The sequence below is a fragment of the Trachinotus anak genome, unplaced genomic scaffold (genome assembly GCF_046630095.1).
Source record: "Trachinotus anak isolate AG129_WGS33_773 ecotype Australia unplaced genomic scaffold, CSIRO_AGI_Tana_v1 ptg000020l, whole genome shotgun sequence".
Lineage (NCBI taxonomy): Eukaryota > Metazoa > Chordata > Actinopteri > Carangiformes > Carangidae > Trachinotus > Trachinotus anak.
The window spans coordinates 3,452,862-3,474,073 of record NW_027273871.1 but is presented as its reverse complement, the minus strand read 5'-3'; the positions used below and the strand labels follow the sequence as shown (position 1 = coordinate 3,474,073).

The 21,212-nt window shown below is 38.5% G+C and overlaps 1 protein-coding gene across 5 annotated transcripts in view; it reads left to right on the top strand.

Moving 5' to 3' along the window:
- cadm1a (cell adhesion molecule 1a) overlaps positions 1-21,212 on the top strand; it is a 353,787-nt gene that overhangs the window by 107,002 nt on the left and 225,573 nt on the right. The window contains exon 1 of one of the 5 annotated variants that reach the window (XM_071505897.1): positions 4,568-4,836. The exons of the other annotated variants lie outside the window; for them this stretch is intronic. The gene's annotated coding sequence lies outside the window, so the exon portion shown is untranslated. Of the gene's footprint in view, positions 1-4,567; positions 4,837-21,212 lie in introns of those variants that run through there. 5 annotated transcript variants of the gene reach the window in all.

Sequence of the window (21,212 nt, the reverse complement as noted above, 5' to 3'; positions counted from 1 at the left end):
TAACTGTTTTTTTTGTTGTATCTATATTGTGATGTAGTCTTTGTGGTTGTGTTCTTTTGTAACAGCATGTGTGCACTTGTCTGTGTAAACCAGTATGAGGTGTCTGTGCCAGTATGAGAAATGTGAGCACGCCTCTATCTTGTCTGGACATTTCACGCCAACCTCAATTGTGTGCTAAGCGTTACTGCACAGTTGGTGTGGATTCGTTGGCTTGTGTCGGTGTGTGAAAGTGGCACCACTTTGTGAGCTTGGTGCATGAAAGTGGCATTGCCTCATCAGTCAATAGTATGAATTATGTATGGCAGGAGAAGGTGAAAGCCATGTTCTGCATCATCTGCGGGCTGTTGAGCAAATTAACATTTGGGCAGCCATTTGCTGGCTTTAGGAGGGGTTCGGCCTTATTTAATGGCTTGCTTACAGTTCAGAAGTAAATCTCCCAGTCATTTTTCTTAACAGGTTTCCTCTCTTGCAAATCATTTGTGACTGAAGCGGTGCCACTTTAAGTGAGCAGCCTATAAGGTGTTTGCAGTGAAAGGGCAGATGGAAGTGATCTTAATTGGCTAGCTTCACGTCAGGTCTAATCAGGACTGGTGTTCTGTCATCCAAATCCTTCGAAGATTGTTTCTTTGAAAGACAGGCATTCAGCCTGACATGTTCATTTTCCCCCCGAAGGCAATATTATTCAGGGTTTTCCCTTAAGCCTGATTTGCATAGGACTAGTACTGCCTGGGCTCCACCTGTGATTTGATAAAATTGCAGAGGTTGTCTGCATTATTAATCCTGTGGAAATCTGGCATATCAATAATATGTTAAGTAAAATTTCCATTACCACTACAAATTACCACATTTTACCAAACACACAACTCATCTGGCATGCTTAAGTCCTAACATTTGGATGACAGAACACGGTCTAGTGCCCATACTGAGTAAAGAAATGATTTGTGTATATCAGCAGCCGTACTTTTTGTTTTACCTTTTTTTCTTACTCTCTCCTGCCACATTTCTTCCCTTATAGCTGTCATCTTCCTAGTCAGCCTTCATCTCAAGCTCTCTTTGTACTATATCTCTGCTGCTTTATTTCCTCTTGGTCTAAATAAAGGCAATACTGTGAGAGTTGTTAACGTTACCTTTGTGCAGCTCTTTTACAAAGCTAAAGCTGCCCTGTGAGTTGGTTTAGTCATTCAGTTTACCCTTCATGTTTTCCACTGATTCTTAGTGCAAGCTTCAGAAGGGAATAAAGAAAAAAATAAAACATCCCAAAGCCATGACCCATGACAGATTTTATAACTTAGCTAAAGGCAGCACACTAAACCTTTTCTTTGTAGAAAATATTGGGATAGTTGAATGGAAGCAGCTTGCTTCCAGACCTTTCAGTATTTCTCCCAGTAGGCCTGAGTCTGGTCTTTAGTTATGCTCAGATGTTCTCGTGCTCAAAGAGTTTCTTTCCCAGTGTCTCCTATGGTCTATCAATCTTGATTCAAGAGAAAGGAGAAAAGCCTTTTAGAATAAATGAAACCCAGTAATAAAGGCTGTGCATCCACTGCCTGACTAAAACATCTGAAACCCATTCCCATGGATTTCTATATTAATGGTCCTCATGAGTAATTTGAGTTGCCTGTCCTAATTATCCCCATGTCAGTATTATATTATATAGGTATTTAATATTCCCATGACATTTTTAGCCTATATATTTTCCTAATCACTTTCATATAGATTTGTCAGGCGTAAATAGGCCAAAGATTTTTCTCTCAATGTCATTATAAATTGAGTAACCAAATGAGGAATTTTCAAAATCCTCAAGACTCTAAGTGACAAAGCAGTTTAAGGATTATTATTTGCTATAGGTTTGGAAATAAACTCATGTTTTTTTCAAGTGTGTAGGGGACTCACTCCACTAGAAGCATAATGCTGCACCAACATAACCAGATGATTACAATCCTGTCATTTAAGGCAAACTTTTGTGAAGGGGCGCACACATCGGCGATATGTCAAAATGATCTCATCATTGCAGACCTGTTCATTTTCTTCTTTTTTTCTTGACAAAATATCTGATCTTGCAGTACAATGTCCAAATGTAGTGACTGCAGCATTGTTGCACTGTTTGTTGGTTGTTTAGCCCTCAGTTATGTCAGATGTCCCCTAAATGCCTCACCTGCAGACTATTGATAGACACTACAATTTACAGATGTTCCCTAAATGACTCACATGGATTCAATTGGTAGTTACAACACACATCATCAAGGTTCCCAATCATGGATCTTTTGGGGCAGCAGCAGTACACTGTATAGTGTTGTTATGGGAGGTTGATAGTTATTGCAAAATGTGCTAATATGAGGCACCATTGAGGGCCCCTTTTCCCCCTTAGAGGCACAAACATTTGCCTGGTTTGCGTCTCCTGACCATGTGCCTCTGGTTGCAGAAACCAAGTACTTTAGCTTTAGTACATTTTCAGGCTCAATATAGCGGTGGTGTAATGGACAGTATAATCTTGAAATAATAATAATATTGTCTCTTTTTTTAAGACATGGAGTAGCACAGATATGAGAAAAGAAATGCAGTCTGATGCAATACCACCACAACCTCCTCTGCCTCAACCTCAGTACCACAGGGATGAATCAACAGCTCTCTCTCAGAAGTTTCACAAACATAAGATTTATTACAGGAATTCTGTATTGGGAACGTTGCAGTCTACAAGACGATTTTCTGGTCCCTCAGTTCAAATGTGGAGGAGATCTTTGATTTTGTTGACAAAACTTTGCTAGCAAACACAAAGATTATGGCAGAAAAAACATGGGCAGAGCAGGGATAGATGCTGAACTTTTAACCTCAATGAACAATCAATGAAAAATCTTAATGAGCAAAGTCATCAAATAGAATTTTCAATGTTATTTTATGTTTCCAACACAAATAGAATCAGGTATCATCAAAACAATAAACAGGAAGTCTTGAAGAAACTTGATCAGATAAGATAGGTAATTCTTTAAAATATTAGTTAGTAAAAGCACAATGCCTCTATGTTAAGTGTACATACTAATGTTGCATGCTCATAACCTGCGACTCTGCGTGCATCTAGATCCTAAATGTATCTTGTCATTAACATTACTTCAATAGCACTATGTCATTTGTAAAGTTTTGGCAGAGTTTGCAAGCCACAAGCACTTGCATAGAAATTTTTTTTGAGGCCATTTGCTCTTTAGTGAAAAGCTTTGAAGTAATGTTTTGGCTTTGAACACCCAAGCCTCAGGGGAATCACAGCTTCTCACAAATATTAGGTTCACAGGTTCAGAACCACGGGAGCTCTGATCCGTGAGTTGTGGACCGGAGTTGTTCGAAATGCTGTGCTAATGTCAGTTTCAGTTGATATTTGTTGTGAACTATTTGTTTTGACCATACGTACACCTAAATGTGACCTTCGTGTCCTCGTCCATTAGTTGGATGTTCATAGAGAGGAAGTGAATCTTTGGATGTGTCTCTCTCTATTATAGTTTGGAGTGGAAGAATCCATCAACCTGACCACCAACCTGGTGATTCTGAGTATTTGGATGTGAAAATAGCACCATAAGATTTTTAATTAGTCAACCTTTTTTTCTCTTTTTACACTGACAGCATGATCCATGTTTCTGTCTTTTTACCCTATGATTCATTCACACTGTGGCATGTTCAAGCACATAACTGATTTAGCTTGTTTATTTTAGGAGGGACTTTATCATTTATGCAGCTGCAGAAACGAGGAAATATGACCTATCCTCCTGTGTTATTATTCTTATTTTTGAATAACTCGGGTCTCTTCTAGCAGCTTTTTTTCAAATCCTAATTTGGTCCCTAATAGAGATAATGAGAAGAATATATTTTTAAAATGCACCCAGCATCTGTTACAAGTACATAAAAAATGTAGAGTTTATAAGGCTTAATAGAAACCGACAAGAAGATCTGATACATTTCTGCCTCATGGTTCATAAATTTTTGTAGAATTTCTGACTTATATTACCTTTTTAAGATCCTGTAGAGAGTATATTATACTCCAGAGAAGAATAATGAGATTCCAATGCTTGGTGCTGTAAGAAGCAAAGAAGTTGCTTTCTGCATATGTTTTGTTCCGATCACCATTTTGGAAATGTGCCAGTGATATTTTATTTGTGTTGTGTACACACCTAATATTGTACTTTATCTTTGTATCCCACTCTGTTTATTAGATAGGACTAGAAAGAACAGTTTGGATTCACACAATGAAATACACTGAGCACAAATGCATTACCATTTCCCTGGAATCTCCTTTTGTGCCAACTCTAACACAATGGTGAAATGAGCTCTTTATAATTACTTGCTGTTTGATGAAGCTTATCAAAATATCAAAAAGAACAATATCAAAAATGTTTAGAGCCATTTAATGAAGAAATGATTTGAATGATTTGTATGTTTTTTAGTTGCCTTCTTTGTCAGTGTGTGTCATGGATTTTGATGCCAGACAGGCACATGCATTTGTGTATATGGATCAGTGTGGTGTGCAGAGAGTTTGGTGTAGAGATGAGAAGGCATTACGGTTACATGTAGGAGACGTATTTGCCGTATATATATTAAACTATGTCTACATAATTTTAAAGAAAGCTAAGTGAAAAAAAAATGCAAGGCTGCTGACTGTAACATACTGTAATGCTGCTATTTGAATAACTGTGTTTTCTTCTCTCTCCCTCTCTCTCTCTTTTCTCCTAGGTAAGCACTTTCTTTGCTCTCTGTTGGTTGTGGTGATGGAGGAGGGATTGACCAAGCGTGCATCCTGTTGCTGTCAGCCCTGGTGAAGGTTTCATGCAGCTGAAATGTGAGGCAAGAGTGATTAAGGTGATGCATTGAGCCAGTGTGCCCATAACAGAGATGCTTCTAGCTCTGGTTCTGGCAAAGTCAGCAGTATAAACACAATGGAGCAAATCCCAGCCCCATCTCACACTCAAACTACTGTTCCCAGGAGGCCATCAGTAGACGCAGAAGAAATGGTCGAAAAAAAGGTCTAAATCTGAAGCTTTGTTCATACCAAGGGCCTTGTTTTGTTGGATCAGTCGGGCACAGTGCCCTCTCATCTGCCATAGTGACTAGCTTTGGTGTTTTTTAATGTGTTTGAGTTACTTGACCAATTTATATCCATAGAATTGTTTGTGTTCACTTTGTACTAAGTACATTTACTTGAATGTACTTGAAGGTACTATCATTCTGTACATCACACAATCAATTCTTGATGACGGATTATGTTGAGAGTCCCTTATTTTGGAACTGGGATTATTGTTTTAGGAGATCATAAAAGAGAAATTTACTGAAGGCCGACTTACTCTTTTCAGTTTTCAACTGCATCTCATGGGCTTCTTTAATGGAAGGAGATACGATTGGTGGGTTACAATCTTCCCCCCACATACTACCAAATGTTCTAATTTAAGTTTAACAAGGTCATGTGATGAAAATCTCCATGACAACTGTGCCAACTCCCTCCTCTAATGAAGACCATGAGATATAGTTGAAAGCAACTGAAAATTGCCTGCTGATGTATTTTTGTACGTGTTGTGATATGGATCACAATGAATAGCAAGTCTACCTTAATTTTTATTAAAGTGATGTATCATTGTCAAGCAATGCAGAGCAGACTTGAAATCAATATACACTTGAATTGCACTATAAAGCATTACAAAGCATGCTTGAGAAAAACAATGACGTTGTCCTTGAGCTACACAAGATGCTATTGTAGTGCTTGCTTTAGCTGTTGTGGTTTGTAGGTTCACTGTGTCAACCACAGCGAAATCAGAAGTGTAAGTGGTCCTTGTGTCAGCAGTGACCTGGTGCAGGTTGGTAGACCTGCTGGAAACGCATGTCATCCTTCACACCAAGTTACACTGTGCAACTTTTTCTTTTACCTTAACTACATCTTTCTGTCCTTAGTCTGGCTGAGTCAAGCTCTCAGCAAGAAAGAAAATGCCAAACCACCTCAAGTGAGGCAAAAAATACAAAAATACCACCTCACTGGCACAAAGCCTCTGCCATTGACAAAATAGGACACTAGTCTTGTATGGAACAATTTATTCATAGGTGTAACTCCCTTTCTGTGTTTGGTTTATGTTGTCTGGATATGTGGAAGCAGTAGCTTTTGAATCTCTGTACACCAAATTACCACAGACAGCACTTCTGCAGGTCATGGCAGTCATCCATGAAACTGCAGAAATGTTTATAGCCAGTAGTTACACATGTTTTGAAAGCAGAGCATGATATAAACACAGAGCAAACTGTAGTCTGCACTAATGGGTATGATTTTCTTTTTCCTGTGTTCTAAACTGGCATGAGGAAGCAAACTTTGGCCAACAGCGCTCACATATCACTCAAGAGTCTAGAAATTGATATGTTTTGACATCCTTCACTGCCAAAATCTCTAATCTCCTGGACTAACAGGCTGCCAAAGCTAAAATAAATGAGCCACTTTGAAAAAGTGACAAACCCTGATTTACCTGTAATAGGGCATTGTGACTCAAGTACTTCATAATTTTCTGTGTACCTACTTTGTAACAGAGAAAGTTTAAGGCTATCGGAAAGTGATGAGACAGTTCAGCTGCTGTGGGGCTAGCTGGTTAGCATGCTAACTTCAGTAGAAGTGATAGAAATAGAAAAAAATAAGCAGGTTGATCAGATCTTGGTAACTAAAGGAATAAAATTTGGTGCTGAACTCGCAATGTGTCTTCTAGACTGGTAAGTAAAAAGCCAGTAATGCTAATTTTGGCTATGTAGCAATAACAAAGCTTAAAAATTGCTCCTTTAAACAGAAGTATATAGTGCATTTGTTTGGGTGTACTTTCAGCCATGGCTTAGTATACATCTCAGGCACTATGTGGAATTGACTCAAAATCACAATGGCCACGTTGGAACATATCACTCAGTGTAACGGTGTGTCTCACAGATATATGTTTAATCGTTTTTGGACAACAGTGGAGCTCTATGGCACAAAGGAATGAGTTGTATCAGGCTTCGGTTACACTAGCAATTCTTGTTAGTGGGATCAATTCATCATTGTTTTCAGTTTTGCTTTTGGCCTTGCTCAGTGCTTCAGGTAGCAGCAGGTGAGCAGTCTTGTGAGCAGTCTTGTGTATGCTCACTTGCATGCCATCCCTGTATAGAAGTATGCACAGTCACATTTGATGCACCTATGGAGGACAGAGTCAGCTGAATATAATCATCTTGAGTGCACTGCCTCATTTTGCAGCAAAGTAGGACAGGCATCTTTCCATTTTGAGCCTTCCCCTTTGCATTTGATAGAAAACACAGCGCAGCCACCAGAATGTGTTATTTCTAGTAGTATGGACACTTAAGAAAGAAGGTTGGATGTGTCAAGCCATGTAGAAATGCATGGCTATGATCAGACACTGTATCAGACGCTGTATTATTTAACAGAGCTGTTTACTGAGAAATTCAAGTAAATGTATGAATCAAAGGACTTGTGGTACTTTAAAAGTCGATTCATATGGATAAACAAATGAAATTATAAGTCAGGCAAATGAAGAAAAAGGAAACTAAACAAAACCTCTAGTCCTCATTTCCCTGTTAGTGTTTTAGCCTACAGCCAGCTCAGAAAATACCAGGGAGATTGACAGTGATAGATCTGCCGGGGTTCACATTGAATTCACTTGAACCCTGTGTTTCATCACTCATCCCTGTGCTGAAATGTCTAGTTACTGCTTCTTTGACATTTTAACAATGTAATGTAGCACCACTGCAGCTCAGATTGAGTTCCCTGTATATTTGTTTTGATTTTGTATGTTAAATGTGAGGATGGATGGATTGCTCATTTTGAAGCACAGACACCTTGCTAGAGCTTTGGTTTTGTAACAAAACCAACCAATGAAATGTGGTTGGGGTTAGGGTTAAGGACAAATCAACGCCATTGGCATGTGTACAGTAAATAAACAATTCCTTCCTTCAACTCCGGTATCTTAACTTCCCCTTAAGAATTCAGGCTATACTATATCTTTTTGATTTTCTTATTTCACTCAGTTGAATTATGTTTTCTGTGGGCAGTAGTCTTGGCTTTGTTTGTTTAGGAATAATCACTACTGCAGCTAAAGGCCAGTTAATTTTTCTTTCAATTAAAAAAACAAAAACCAAACAAAACTGAGGAATTAAAAAAAAGTAATACTACATACTTCAGTAAAAATTTCCTCCTTTAAAACTAAACTAAGAATGAAATGTCAAATGTCCTCTAGTTGTAGTTTTAACCAAAAAGGGTAAAGTTGGCATTTTTAAAAGCATAAAGGAAAATATAGTCAGAGTCTGAAGCTGTGCCAGAGAGTCATAAGCCTCGATAAGCTGTATAACCTCGATAAAATATAATTTCAGTATAATTTTATTTAGCACTTAGTAGTCAATGGAGTTGGCCTGGAAATATCCAAGGAGAACATAATTTAACATGGCTATTCTGCTCTGTAATGCAACAGTAAAAGTAGATGATGAGTCTGTTTATCAGCCTGACAGTCACCTGACATGAAGTAATTATACTGGAATCTCCTAAATACACTGAGAATGATATTGTCATAGTTAAATATGCAAACCTTATGGAGTTTTAAGCTTAAGCATTTTCAGGTTTTTCCAATAATTGTTTTTCAATTGTCAACAGGAAATAAACTTGGACATAAACAATCTCCTGGCAGCTAATGAAATGGCCTGTTGAATATTTAAAGAGCAACTCACAGGGTCTCCTAGATAGGTTATTGTTCCTGAAAGTCATTATTATTATTAATTAGGCCTCTGTATGTTTTGCAACATGTGTAAAGATACTACAGTCTCATTTTCTCCAGCCAAAATCAAAATCATGTGCTTTTGATTTTGTCCTGATTTTATTGATGAAGCCAGTGGAGCTGTTGAAGGTCTCATTGGCTACATTGGCAGCAGTGGTCAGTCCAGCTGATAGCCAGCTGATGAAACTGCCAAACCTCTGACTGCTGATTGTGCTGTCAAATTAGATGATCTGAGCTCTAAAAGCTGCTTGCATGCATAATTCCCCTCTGTAGCCTCACTTATGAATTTCACTTAGCTATAGACTTAAGCTGTCCAACATCTAGCTTCACTTGTTGATCTAAAAACCTCATGCAAGAGGTCTAAACTCATTTGCATGTATTGTTAGACATACACTGAACCCAATCTAGCTCGGTCCTTGAGGTGGGAAATGATCTGCTCTCCTCCTCCCTCTGTCACTGTCTGAATAAGCAACTGTCAGGACAAATGGACAGATTCAAAGCACAACCTTTACTCTGTATACATATGCCCATATTCTGGAAAGGAAAACAAAGCTAAACCATCCCCAAACCAAATCCATTAAAACTCTGGCATATTAAATTATATTACCGTAGATGTTTCAAAGTGACTGTTTTGTTTATATTCAGGGTGTATATAACTGTCTACTCTATGAAGACAGTAAAAAAAAACCCTCAGCAGATGCAGCACAAAATTGACTGAGAGCAGTATAAACAGCGAGCCAGTATCAGTAGCATTTCTGTGGGAATCCTTTCCCTATGGCTTTCTGTTTTTAGATGGAGAGGTGATGAAAAAAATACAGAAATGTCAAGATATCCACTTATCTCCCACTTCACCAAATCTAGGAGAGGTTCAGTATTTGTGCAACAGCGACTCCCTGACTTTTCTGTAAATTTCTTCAGTAGAACCAGCAACTGAGTCAAAGGACATGAATGTGAAGAATATCTTCTTCAACCATGCAGAGGTTATGGCAAAGAGACATGTTATTTTTGACACTTACTTAATGTAATTAATTAAAGTCACAGTTATTGATTTGCATAAGCTTTTATTACAACCATTGTAGAACACAGTGCAGCTGACAGCTTGGTAGGAATGACCTTATACTGTATACCATTTGTGCAATGGGTTTTTAGGTTAACATGCAGTTTTACTAAAAGTCAGAAAAAAATCAAATTTGAATAAGTTTGACATGTTAAAGGAAACAAATCAAGAAAATCAAGACTAAGAGTATACAGCCGTGCAAGTGACTCTGTGAGGCTGCCTTTACTGAAGGTGTAGTAGCACTTTGAGATGAAATGTCAGGGCATCACCAGCATTATTACAGTTGATCTTGTGAATGAATGTACCTAATTTTATGGCAACACATTTGCACAAAATTTTGATCTAAATAGGGTATTAGAATAGCTTTTAATCTGCTAGTATTTGTAAGGACGTGTGTGCATTTTCAATAAATTTTCAACTTTTTATTTTTATTGCATGGCCAGATTTCCATCTGTCAGCAACACATATGCCCACTCACTGTACTTTTACAAAACTCCAAAGTCAATCTTCTGTCATACGACGGCCCCATCTCTCCACCCAGGCCTCAGAGGTTCAACATAAAAGATCAAACAGGAACCTCATCATCTGTAGGTTCTGTGTAGTCAGTGCACAGAGGGCCATTTCCCCAAAGTGAATTTAGGAGAAACCAATTTTGTATTCACATAATTTAACATGAGATTGACATTGTTAGAAAGAATGGTCAATTGTTAACATGAGTTGCCCTGTGTGTGCTGTTACCACCAGCATTCAGGCGATTTTTCTCCAGTTTCCTGTATGGGTAACTGGACACAAAAGAAAGATGGACAAAGCCAGCTTTTAAGCTTTCCAAACTGTTAGCATGTCATTGCTGCTGGAACTTTCCCAGTTTCCCATTGCTGCACTGTTCGAGGAAAAGCTGTATATCTTTATTTTAATTTTTTAAATAAAATGATCAAATTTAAAAGAAATGGGCATTTGTAGCTTTAGACTCAGACCTCACCTCTGGTGGCATCATCAGACCAAATCTTCTATTTGTAGACAATACATTTGTACAAAGTACAGTGGCATCTGTTGTCGCCTCTGGTTTAGATACAGCTTTGCACTCAGTATAAAGCTCCTGGAGCAATGAAGTGTTAATGGTCTTACTCAAACATATTTAATAATGGGGGATCAAACCCAGCCCCTCTGGTCACTGCTAACACCAGGTCATCTCTGGCCCCTGTTCATTATGGTTAAATTAGGTCCACTTCTTTTTAATTTGTCAAGGCCATCACTTTTAAGTGCTCACTGTTCATAAAATTTCTGATCTTCATGTTTCTATGAAAGCTGATGTGAAGTGAATCATGTCTTTTTTTAATAAATTGAAGTTGTCCATTTTTATTTATGTTTATTCAGTTATCAGTCAATTTTTTACAAAATGATTTTGAGCTCCTTCACAGTCTTTGAATATGACATCTCATCCTCTACTTTACGATCCCATCTTCACCTGACATTTTCATATGGTTTCATTCACGTCTGAAACTGCCTCCAGAGATGGTTTTAGCAATCAAATGGTAACCTGTTTCTACTGCTTCTTGTGCTATATTTACTCTTGGCTAAGTGTAATGTGTAATGTTGTCTAATTTGCTTTTTAATTCAAGAGCATGCATTGTTAAAAGTACATCTCTAGGTTGAAGCCACATTAATGTGTTTATTGTTCTGACAACGACTGTACCAATATGCCTACTGCGTGAAGTGGATCTGAACTGAGTCATGTCTTTGTCCCCCTTTTCTCTCCTGTGCAATTGTATACCAAACTGCAATGAAGGAGTTTTGTATTTAATTTTATGAAAAGCTTTGTTATATAATGCCGTAAAAACACTGTTGTCTTTGAAGGTTCTTCATTCTGCCGAGCTCTTTCCAGCAAAACTTGGATGCATTTTCAGGAAGTTAACTGGGAAATCAAATTTAATTCCCAGTGCACCACGGGGATTCATGGCTTTCTTCTTGAGTTTAAGGTCTAATTTTAAAGTTTTACTGAAGCTCTTACTGTTTCTACATTTCATTGTAGTTTATCTGAGGAAATTAAAGCTCAGCTCAACTATGTGAAGATTTTACTCGAGTTGTTTCTCAGCCCAGCCCTCGAGACAACATTGCAGTAGACCAAAGCCGAGTATTTTCAGAAGTATTTAGATTACCAGTGTTGTTGCTGCTTCTCTTATACAGCAGCGAGCCTTCATGTTGCCCACAAAAGAGAATTAATGGGGTGTACAGTAGCTTTGGCTTGTCCATTTCAGCTATCTGTAATTTAGCTCATTTATTTGTGCAGATTTCAGTTCCAGTGGAATATGTATTATTCCATTCAGATTTATTTGAGTTCCTGTTTATAGTCTGCACCTGTGCGATGGACCATTTCTGCTGGGTGTCACCAGTTCAGTCCTGTTGTGTCTGTCAAAGAGCCACTTACATTTCCATTCAGGGCTCTGAGCAAATTACGGAGTTGAAGCCAAGTTGAGGTTGATTTTATTTTCATCTCTGGAGATAATTCGTGTCTATGTGTTCATGAAATGCAGAGAGAGTAAATGAGCAAAGCAGCACTTGTCCAAGACCAAAGATTCTTTATCTTCTAATCAGATCCCAAGCAGGGGAATCAGGTTGGGGATACCAATTAGCATCTTGGCTCAAGCACATCTCTGCAGCTCTGGGTCTTTCTAAGCTCTCAGGTTACCCCTTTTTTGTGGCAGTGCAGCCTGCGGTGGTGTATTCATTTGAAAGTCTGAGCAGGCAATTATGAATTACTCACATGGGGTGTCGTAAGTGTCTTAGTGTAGAGCAACTGTTTCTAAAAAAAAAGAAAATGTAGCAGTCTTGGTGGAAAATGGAGCTTCACAACTGTAGCGCATCGCAACTCCATCGAGGACAGTGAAGTTGATGGAGCTGGTGTTGCAAGTGGTTGCAAGGTCCCTGTTGAGCTCAGATGCACAGTGCAGCCAGCGGGATCTTAGCAGAGATGAAATACCATCAGAGATATAGCATGTAGGAGTCTTAATTAAGTCAGTCTTCTCTGATTGTGAGCTTTTAAAGCATGCCTATCTTGAGCTTGCCCGCTTAATTGGATGTGTGTGTGTCTTAGTGTACGCCTTTTCAGTACGTGGGTGAACCTCTTTGGAAATGTGCATGTCCGTATCGCAGTCATTATATGTGTAAACAGTAGCTCAGCAGGGAACGTGTTGCATAGCACAAACCACCGGCATGTTTACTTTGTCTTTTTTCTCAGCTCAAGCTCTTTTTCCCTCATTCTTCCTATCAGCATGGTTGTCTGCTTCGCAACTTCACTGACTTAGATGACTTGGGTGTGTAGGTGGCGGCTCACTTCACAGACTTCACACACAAACACACGCTTTTTTATCTCCCGTTTACCCATTCCTTGTTAGGCAGATCAGCCACAATGCGCTGCTCTTTTCAATCAATGAGTGCCAAAGGCAGTAAATCAGGGATTAAGGTGCAGCACGGTACTCCATTTTGCATGCCCCTGGCCCTTCATCTCATCAAGGTGCAAAAGAGAAAACCCAAGTAGCTGTGCAGCTATGATGGGCCCCCCCTACACTTTAATCATTGCCGGTGACCTCACTCATCACCACCAGAGTAAAAAACAATTTAGCCTTTGCCTCAATCCCTTTCACAACTCCCTGCTAGTTTTATTTATTGGCTCTTGTCTCTCTGCTTAAATTTTTTTATCAATCAAACAAGCCCATCAAGAAAAGTGGCTGCCACTTAGATAAGACCCCCCAACCTCCACCACCACTACCACCGATTGCTGATAAGGGATACTTAACCAATGAGGAGGCTTGTATAGGGAGATGGAGTTGTACAGTGCAACTCTTTAGGGAGCCAGTGATTTTGGTATGAAACGATCATGACGAGTTAAATAGGATTTCAGAAGCATTTTTGTCCCTCAGGAAATTCAATAGATAGCCTGTATAATGTGTGACTTTAGAGGCAGTTGCATCAAATTGTCTTCTGCTGTATGGCACAAACAGACTGAAACACAGCACAACTCTGTTAAGAGCTGTGCATTTCTAGGCCACTTCAGGCTTTGATGGTGCTCTGTATTTTATTCTTATTCAGCTGATACCTAACTAAGAACAGATGACAGCAAGACAGTCATAGTGCAGCTGGAAATATCTTGAGGAAGAAAACTGCAGAAATTGCACAAACACCGCAGAGTTTGTGACTTCAGAAATATAAAGTTTAGGTTTTTCTGCGAGTCTCAGAAAACAACAACAAAAAAAAACAAAAAAACAAGAGCCTCTCAACATGTTGTAGACCTTCAATAATCAAGTCATCACAAGCCAACAGAATGAAGAATTTGTCCATAATAGACCAGAATGAAAAGCAACCGATAATGCGCTACACTTTTCAGTGTGGCTTGAGTTTAGATTTTAGATGCTGCAGTCTACATGAGAAGCAAGTCAGCACAGGTTTACATTTATCCTCTTGGAAGAGAAACACCTATTCTGTGTTAAGCAGTGCCATTTGTTCCCTTCTTTCACCTCTTTTCACTCCTTGGTCCACATATGAGTTGGAAATTGATTTGCTCCATTGTTATGAAGGAAGTGATGATTTCTTTAACATGGCTCAGAAGTGGTTTGACTGACCATGTTGGTAGATGGGCACAGTGCTTCACTGCAAATGTATAAAGGTCATATCTGTGAGTGTTTATATCTGTTCCCTCTCAGCATAGCCTCCACCTTGCTCCAACCCACTGCCTGCCCAAACTCTTCCCAGGAATTCTGTGTGTTTTGTGTGTCTTTGTAGTTTCAACTTGATGAAGAGAGTGGTGCCACGAATGCCTCCTCAAAGGCATTTATAGTGCTGCAAACGCAAAAAGTGAGGTAGTGAGGAAGTTACATTATCCCCTCAGGAAGAGTAGATCTAGATTAGTGGCTTTATGGATAGCTAACTAATTAACCTACAGGTTTTATTAAGATTCAGTCACAGACAATTTATCCAGTGCGTCTAAGTCAATAGGTTGTTTTAGCAGAGCATTTCATTCACAGCTTGAAGGAGGTTGGGTGTTGCTCTTGTCTCTGAAGTGTTCACTTGTGAAGTGATACTCATACATTAACTCATAATTTTCATATATTAATGACACTGCAGGTTGTTAATAATGTTATCAATGTATATAAAGCCAAACTATATGTTTAGTCTGGTTGATTATCTTGCTTTTAGTTCTGCTAACATCTTTTTGCAATAAAAAGAAACTAGTGGGAAGCTAGTTTGGTATTGATTTTAGGATTATTTTTCTGTTGCTTATAATGTAGAATTTCAGCTTTAGCAGAAGAGTAAATAAATAAACATCTGGATGGGAGAGAACAGACATGCTGCTTCTCAAAAGCTGTCAGTGGACATTGGAGCTGCAGAGATGTGACACAGCCATATGTTACCCCACAGACATTCCTGGTACTCCTGGTTTCCTCAGTTCCTCTACCCCTGCATACCTTCTTTGTGTCGTGAGGTTAAGAAAAAGACAGTCCTAATGAAGTGTGCTTACCATCTGCATTAACCTTTACCCTCAACTCTGTACGTACTCTACTCCCTTACTTAGAATTTTCATTCTCTTGGTTAAATTGTGAACTAAATTCTTGAAAATCTTGCAACAGTTGAAACTCAACTGTGAAGGGAGAATATTTTCAGCAAGTTCTGTATCTATTTGAAATACTTTTCCATCTGTGAGAACATTCATGGATGACATAACATCAGCTATAAACTGAAGTAGTTTAGGTATGGTGAGTCGGGAGGATTGGAATCCACTGAATATCATACATTTGCTTCTAACAGTGTAAATATACCAGAGGGAGGATTTTTACACCTTGTGAGGTAGGATAAAGTGTTACTACTCCTGCTGCAACAAGCCGTGTTTCAACTTGCCCCCTGGAGACAATATTTTGACCGAAGTGCCGTTAGTTTCTGCTGCAGGGTCCGAAAATTGGAGTTGAAGTAGCTGGAGGCAGAGGTTTTTGAAGATGCTTTTTTAAAACCAAAAGGATTTATTATGTTTTCTGTGCCTATAGCAGACTAGATTTAGCCAATCCCTAGACATCTGTTTTTCCCTGTACCCACAGCTGTCATGCAGAATATCTTATCACATCGGCTGAATGTGGGTGGGTGGGTTGGTCTGTCACCTCTCGCATGCATGCATGCCTGCCTGTGTGTGTGTGTGTGTGTGTGTGTGCGCGCACTAACATGAGAAATGTGGCTTGTGGTTAAAGGGGCACAGGAATAATCACTCTGGCACCTGCTCAGGCTCCTGTGTGTTGTTAAATGTACCGCTACTCACAAAGTCAAATACAAGACAAGCCTAATGGCTCCCCAATGGTTGTCTTTATAAATGATGGTGTTAACTACAACTCTCTTAACACTTAAGCACTTTGTAGATCAAATATAGTACATATTCCTATGGTTTGTGCCTCCCATTAAAGGTGTCAAGATCAACTCTTCCGTGCTTTAAGTATAAAAATCCCTGTTGACTTTTCAGCTTATTTGTTAAAAACGGCTTTTGTTTCCATTTCCATTGCCTTAAGGTAACAAACCTCTCTATCAATATGTTTTACTTTTTCTTTCCTAAGTGAAATAAATTGTCACTGAAGGTGCCCTGCTCTCTAAAAAGTAGATGGAGGGAGTTTTTGTGGTACGTTAAGCAAGACTTGGTTTATTGGTTTAAAAGTTAGGCATCAAAGATCGTATTTAGATTTTTTAACGTTGCGAGTTTAGCATAGAACTTTCATTCCATTTATGTCAAAAAGATTTTAAAGGACTACATGGAGAGTCAACATTAAGAAAAAGCATGATGATTAATTCATGTCAGATACTGTCCAGATGGAAAAACAAAATACATGGTCACTCATCTGTCATTATTTACTGCATAATACAAAACCTGAAATGCAGAAACAACGTCCTATTTTGTGTGCATACTGTACAGATGAGCACTGCGTTACCTTGACAGGAGGACTGTGAGGGTGTTGGTAATGACACCAGTCTCCATTCATCATTATGATTTCAGTGGATGTTGGAAAGAAAAGATTCGAGAGATTGGTTTCACAGCAGCACATAATTAATTTATAATACATCAGCAAGGAAAGCAGTGAGTAGCTCCCCACATGTATGAGCAGCGGTGGAGGGTGCGGTGGAAGGTGTTTGGAGGTTAACAGAAGTGGGGTTTGTGGGCTACATGAGATTGAAGAAGCTCAGAGACAGAGTGTGACATTAGTCAGTGACTCTTGCCCCTACGGTGGCTGAGCAGAAAGGCAGGAAGATGAAAGCTCAAGTTGCAGATGAAAAAGCCAAGGCTGATGCATCTTCTAAGATATCGAAGGATATCCCACATGGGATTGATTGCTGATTGGTGTAGGGTTTTATACTCCAGATTTCCTCACTGTAGAAATAAAGGTTCTATGACAAAAAAAGAGTTACATTTGGCTTAAATCACTGTTGTGTGCGCTGAATGGCTAGCAGACGTTTTTTGTGTATTTGCACACCCTACTTCACAGTCAACAAATTAGTGATGTCATTTGATGATATGGATTGGGATCAAGGCATTTTTTTACTGATTGGTATTGACTATTTTATCCCTGATGTTCCTTAAAAAGTAAAGTCTTACCTACTGATAATCATGTTTTTTTTTTCAGTATCAGAAGTGCTTGGTTACATTGCAGGCAGGAACTCCTAGGAGATAATGCAGCACCATCTTCCATTATTTGCCAATATACAAATAAATATAGCTTTAAAAAAAGCTAACTGTCTTCTGGGTAACATTATAAAGTGATTGTTGAAAGCTGATGGAATGCAAACTCCAGTCACCAGCATGAAAATTGGGCGCGCTACACACCCATTCACCACCCTGACCTTTCCACCCTTAATTTCCAGCTTGCTAACTAATGGGTACACAGCTTCCTGCAGTGGTAATGAATGTGGGCATTGAACATGAATTGTGAGCTGCAAAACCATCCAATGTGAACATAACTCTTAGAAAGACTGGCCTGACGTGAGCATCTCAGGAAATCTATTGTTGTGCTTGTATTTTCTTTTCAGTCTTTCAGTCAATGCAACATTTACAATGGTAGTGGGAAATTATTCTAATGTTCAAACTGCATCAAGTATCATTTTACCCATTAGGTAGATGTTACGCACCCACACACTCCATGTTCTTGTTTTTGCAGTTTCGGCACAAGAGCAAAGCATTGCTTACAACTATAAAAATGATCTGAACTTTTTTATTGTTCCACTGAGTGATGAGATTCGGTGTATAGCATGAGAGGAATAAAACTGCTATGAAGTCAAACACTGTTTTAATGTTATCATTATAGTTATATAGTTTCTTTCCTCCAGCTTTAAATGACACTGAGTGAATGGTCAAAGGAAAGTGTAGGATTTTTTATCTGCAGCCAGTTCTCACTAGTCGCCTTTACCCTGTTTTATTGTCTATGTCTATTTTCCTCAATTTACACAATTTACATGAACACACATCATTTTAGGTATTTACCAATAGCTGAGTTTTTGCTGGCTTGAGAACAATCTTGGATCAGCTCTCCTCTGAAGTCTCTCACAGTGACAGAAGATTGGTGCCTGATGCCTCTATGTTCAGTTGTTATCTCATTCCCAAACCTGCTGCACTACTTTTAATAGTCAAGCTCACAGCTGCAAAGGAATCTCGTTTATTAGGATTCAGCCCATTTCCTGACATGCTGTGAAGGAATAGATAAGAGTGGTGGGAACGTGGTCTGAGTTAAATAAATAAACAGATCATGCACCAAATAATTAACCTCTCAGGGTCTTTGACATGCTCTGAAAATGCTGGAAGGGTAGGGGGTTGGGGGTGTGGAGGAAATGGAGAACTTGTGCTGGGCTGGTCTCTCGTGAAGCTGCTACATATGTGTTTCCAAGGTTAACCTGGCTGCTCAGATGGGACCTCATTTTGCCTAGTTTTCTGTAGATGATTTCAGTGTTTTTCAATGTAACAATGTAATTCTTATCATTTGGCTTGAGCAGTGTTTTGATGACATTAATGTAATGATGATGATTTACAGAAATTGTTACTGCATGTAATAATAATATTGACCATTTATTATTGTTATTGTCATTGCCATATTTTATGTTATTCTTTTTATTAACTCATCACTGCTTTTTACACAAATATAAGACTGTTGTCCCTGAACATGTTTTCCTTTTTACTTTCAACAAATAAGCCCAACCAAAGGTCCTCTTCTGAGCTTTCAATGACAGTGTGGTAATGTTGAGCACACCAGGAAAAGGCATTGGCATTGTTAAATAGGGTCCATTGGACTGGTTTATCCTCTCTGTTTGGAATTAATTTGAATTATTCTATAAGAAATTAGTATCCTTATTAAAAAAAACTAGCAAATAGCCTTATTTTTGCTATGAAAATAGTGCTAGAAAGTCAAGAAAAAAACTTCTTTTAGAGCTGCAACTGATGATTATTTTCATTATATATTGAGTAAGATGTTTTTTTCTTTTCCAATTTATGATTTTATCATTGAATCTATACAATCTGTTTCTCAGAGATAGTTTTTGGTATTGTCAAATTACTGTTTTTCCCCGACCAACAATTTTAAATTTTTTCACTGAAGCTGAAATCAGAATATCTGGTAGATTTGAAAAAAAAAAAAAAAGGTCAATCAGTTATCAAATTTGCTTTGTGTTTTACTTTATAAAGAACAAACTGTTTCAGCAGTAAAATAATTATTGTAACAACATGCTAAATTTTATACTTCCAATTTTTTGGGTTACATAAATTGTTTTTCCTATGGCCAGTTCAGAGATTACTATATCATACTGTCATGGACACAATGTAAAATGCTAACAGTAACAATGCATAAATGCATAAATGTTATTATGTTAGTTCTAGTTCAGTACTTGATGATCATTTTATTTAGATTCCATCCAACCCAGTTCCCATTCAGGGAGTATAGATAAAGAGAAAAGCCACAACATCCCATCTTAAAATCCTGAGGGATAGAGCTAGAAAGATTTTTGTCAAGTCCTGGGCAATGATGTAGCTCACATTATTTTTAATATAACACTAATTAGCACAGGGAGTTAATTTTTGTTGCTAGCTGTTTTCTCATGGAGAACTAACACAATAATGAAAATCCACAGAGTTCTAAGCCTCTTATATCTATCTTTATTTCGAGTCCTCCTTCAGTCTTTAAATTGCCATCATTTGACAAAGTAATCAACATTGTTTTAATTAAGTTGTCTAACTTGCCCAGATGCATTTTTCTCTCCCCATTACCACTCTCCCACCACACATTGCCTCACATCCTCACTTCCTGACTCTTGCTTGTATTCTCACTGTCTACAGCAGCAGGCTGAAAGTTGCTTTTAATTGAAACTTTGCAAATGGTCTCCCTCAATCTCAAGGTAATCACTAGGGTTGTGTCTCAGGTGTCAAAAAGATCATTTGAACTTGAAAAAAAGATGCTTTAAAAACAAGTGACATTTTGTGTAAAATAATTGAGTTAGGCGATGGGGGATTTTTTATTTTTTTTGACTGGATCAGCCATGGGCTAACGCTATCAGTGAATTTCCATGCCAGGCTAAATGACTGAGTGAGTGAGTGAGTGAGTGATGAAGTAGACCATTGGCCAACCAATGTTGAACTTTCGCCATTGGTTGTTGCGCTGTCCAAATGATTTGGTGTGAACTATTTCCATTTCATCATTTGGGGCCTTTATTCAACTGTCAAGGTGACTGGCCTATATTTGAGTTTTAATTGACTTAACAGTTTTTTTTTTTAACTAGCTAGCCAATGTGGCAGGGGCTTCTGATGGCCAGTCTAACTATGAAACAGTTAATAATGCAAACAACAATAAAAGTAGAAATGTTTGGGGCAGAAATGAGGGGCACTATCCACAGTACTAACAGGGAGATTTAATTCCGGCATGTTAAATTAGCATTAAACTCTTTGTTTTGTGGTGAATGATCACATGTGTGTCCACATGAGGAAAGGACAAGGCACATGGTCAGACAGGGAAAGAAATTCAGATCGCGCCCTGCACACACCTATACACAGTCCAGCCACATACTGTATTTATACCTGGTCTTGTTGTGTAGCTGGTCCCTTATATTAAGGCTGCTGTCACAGTCATACAGCAAATAAAATTATAATACATCTCATGTATATATAGACATGGGACAGTGGGGCAATGCAAAAGCAACTCTGTTCCCTCTTTGTGTTTTGGCAGACTTGCTGTCGCTGTCCATGGTGCTGTATCTCAGCCCCTATCACAGCATGGACTGCAACAAATGAAAATAAGCCTTCTTGCTCTTGCAAAACTTTTCTATTCAAAAAATAAAAATATAATATATATAATCACGTTTTTATATTTCATGGTCTATAATCCATATCCTATAATACAGTA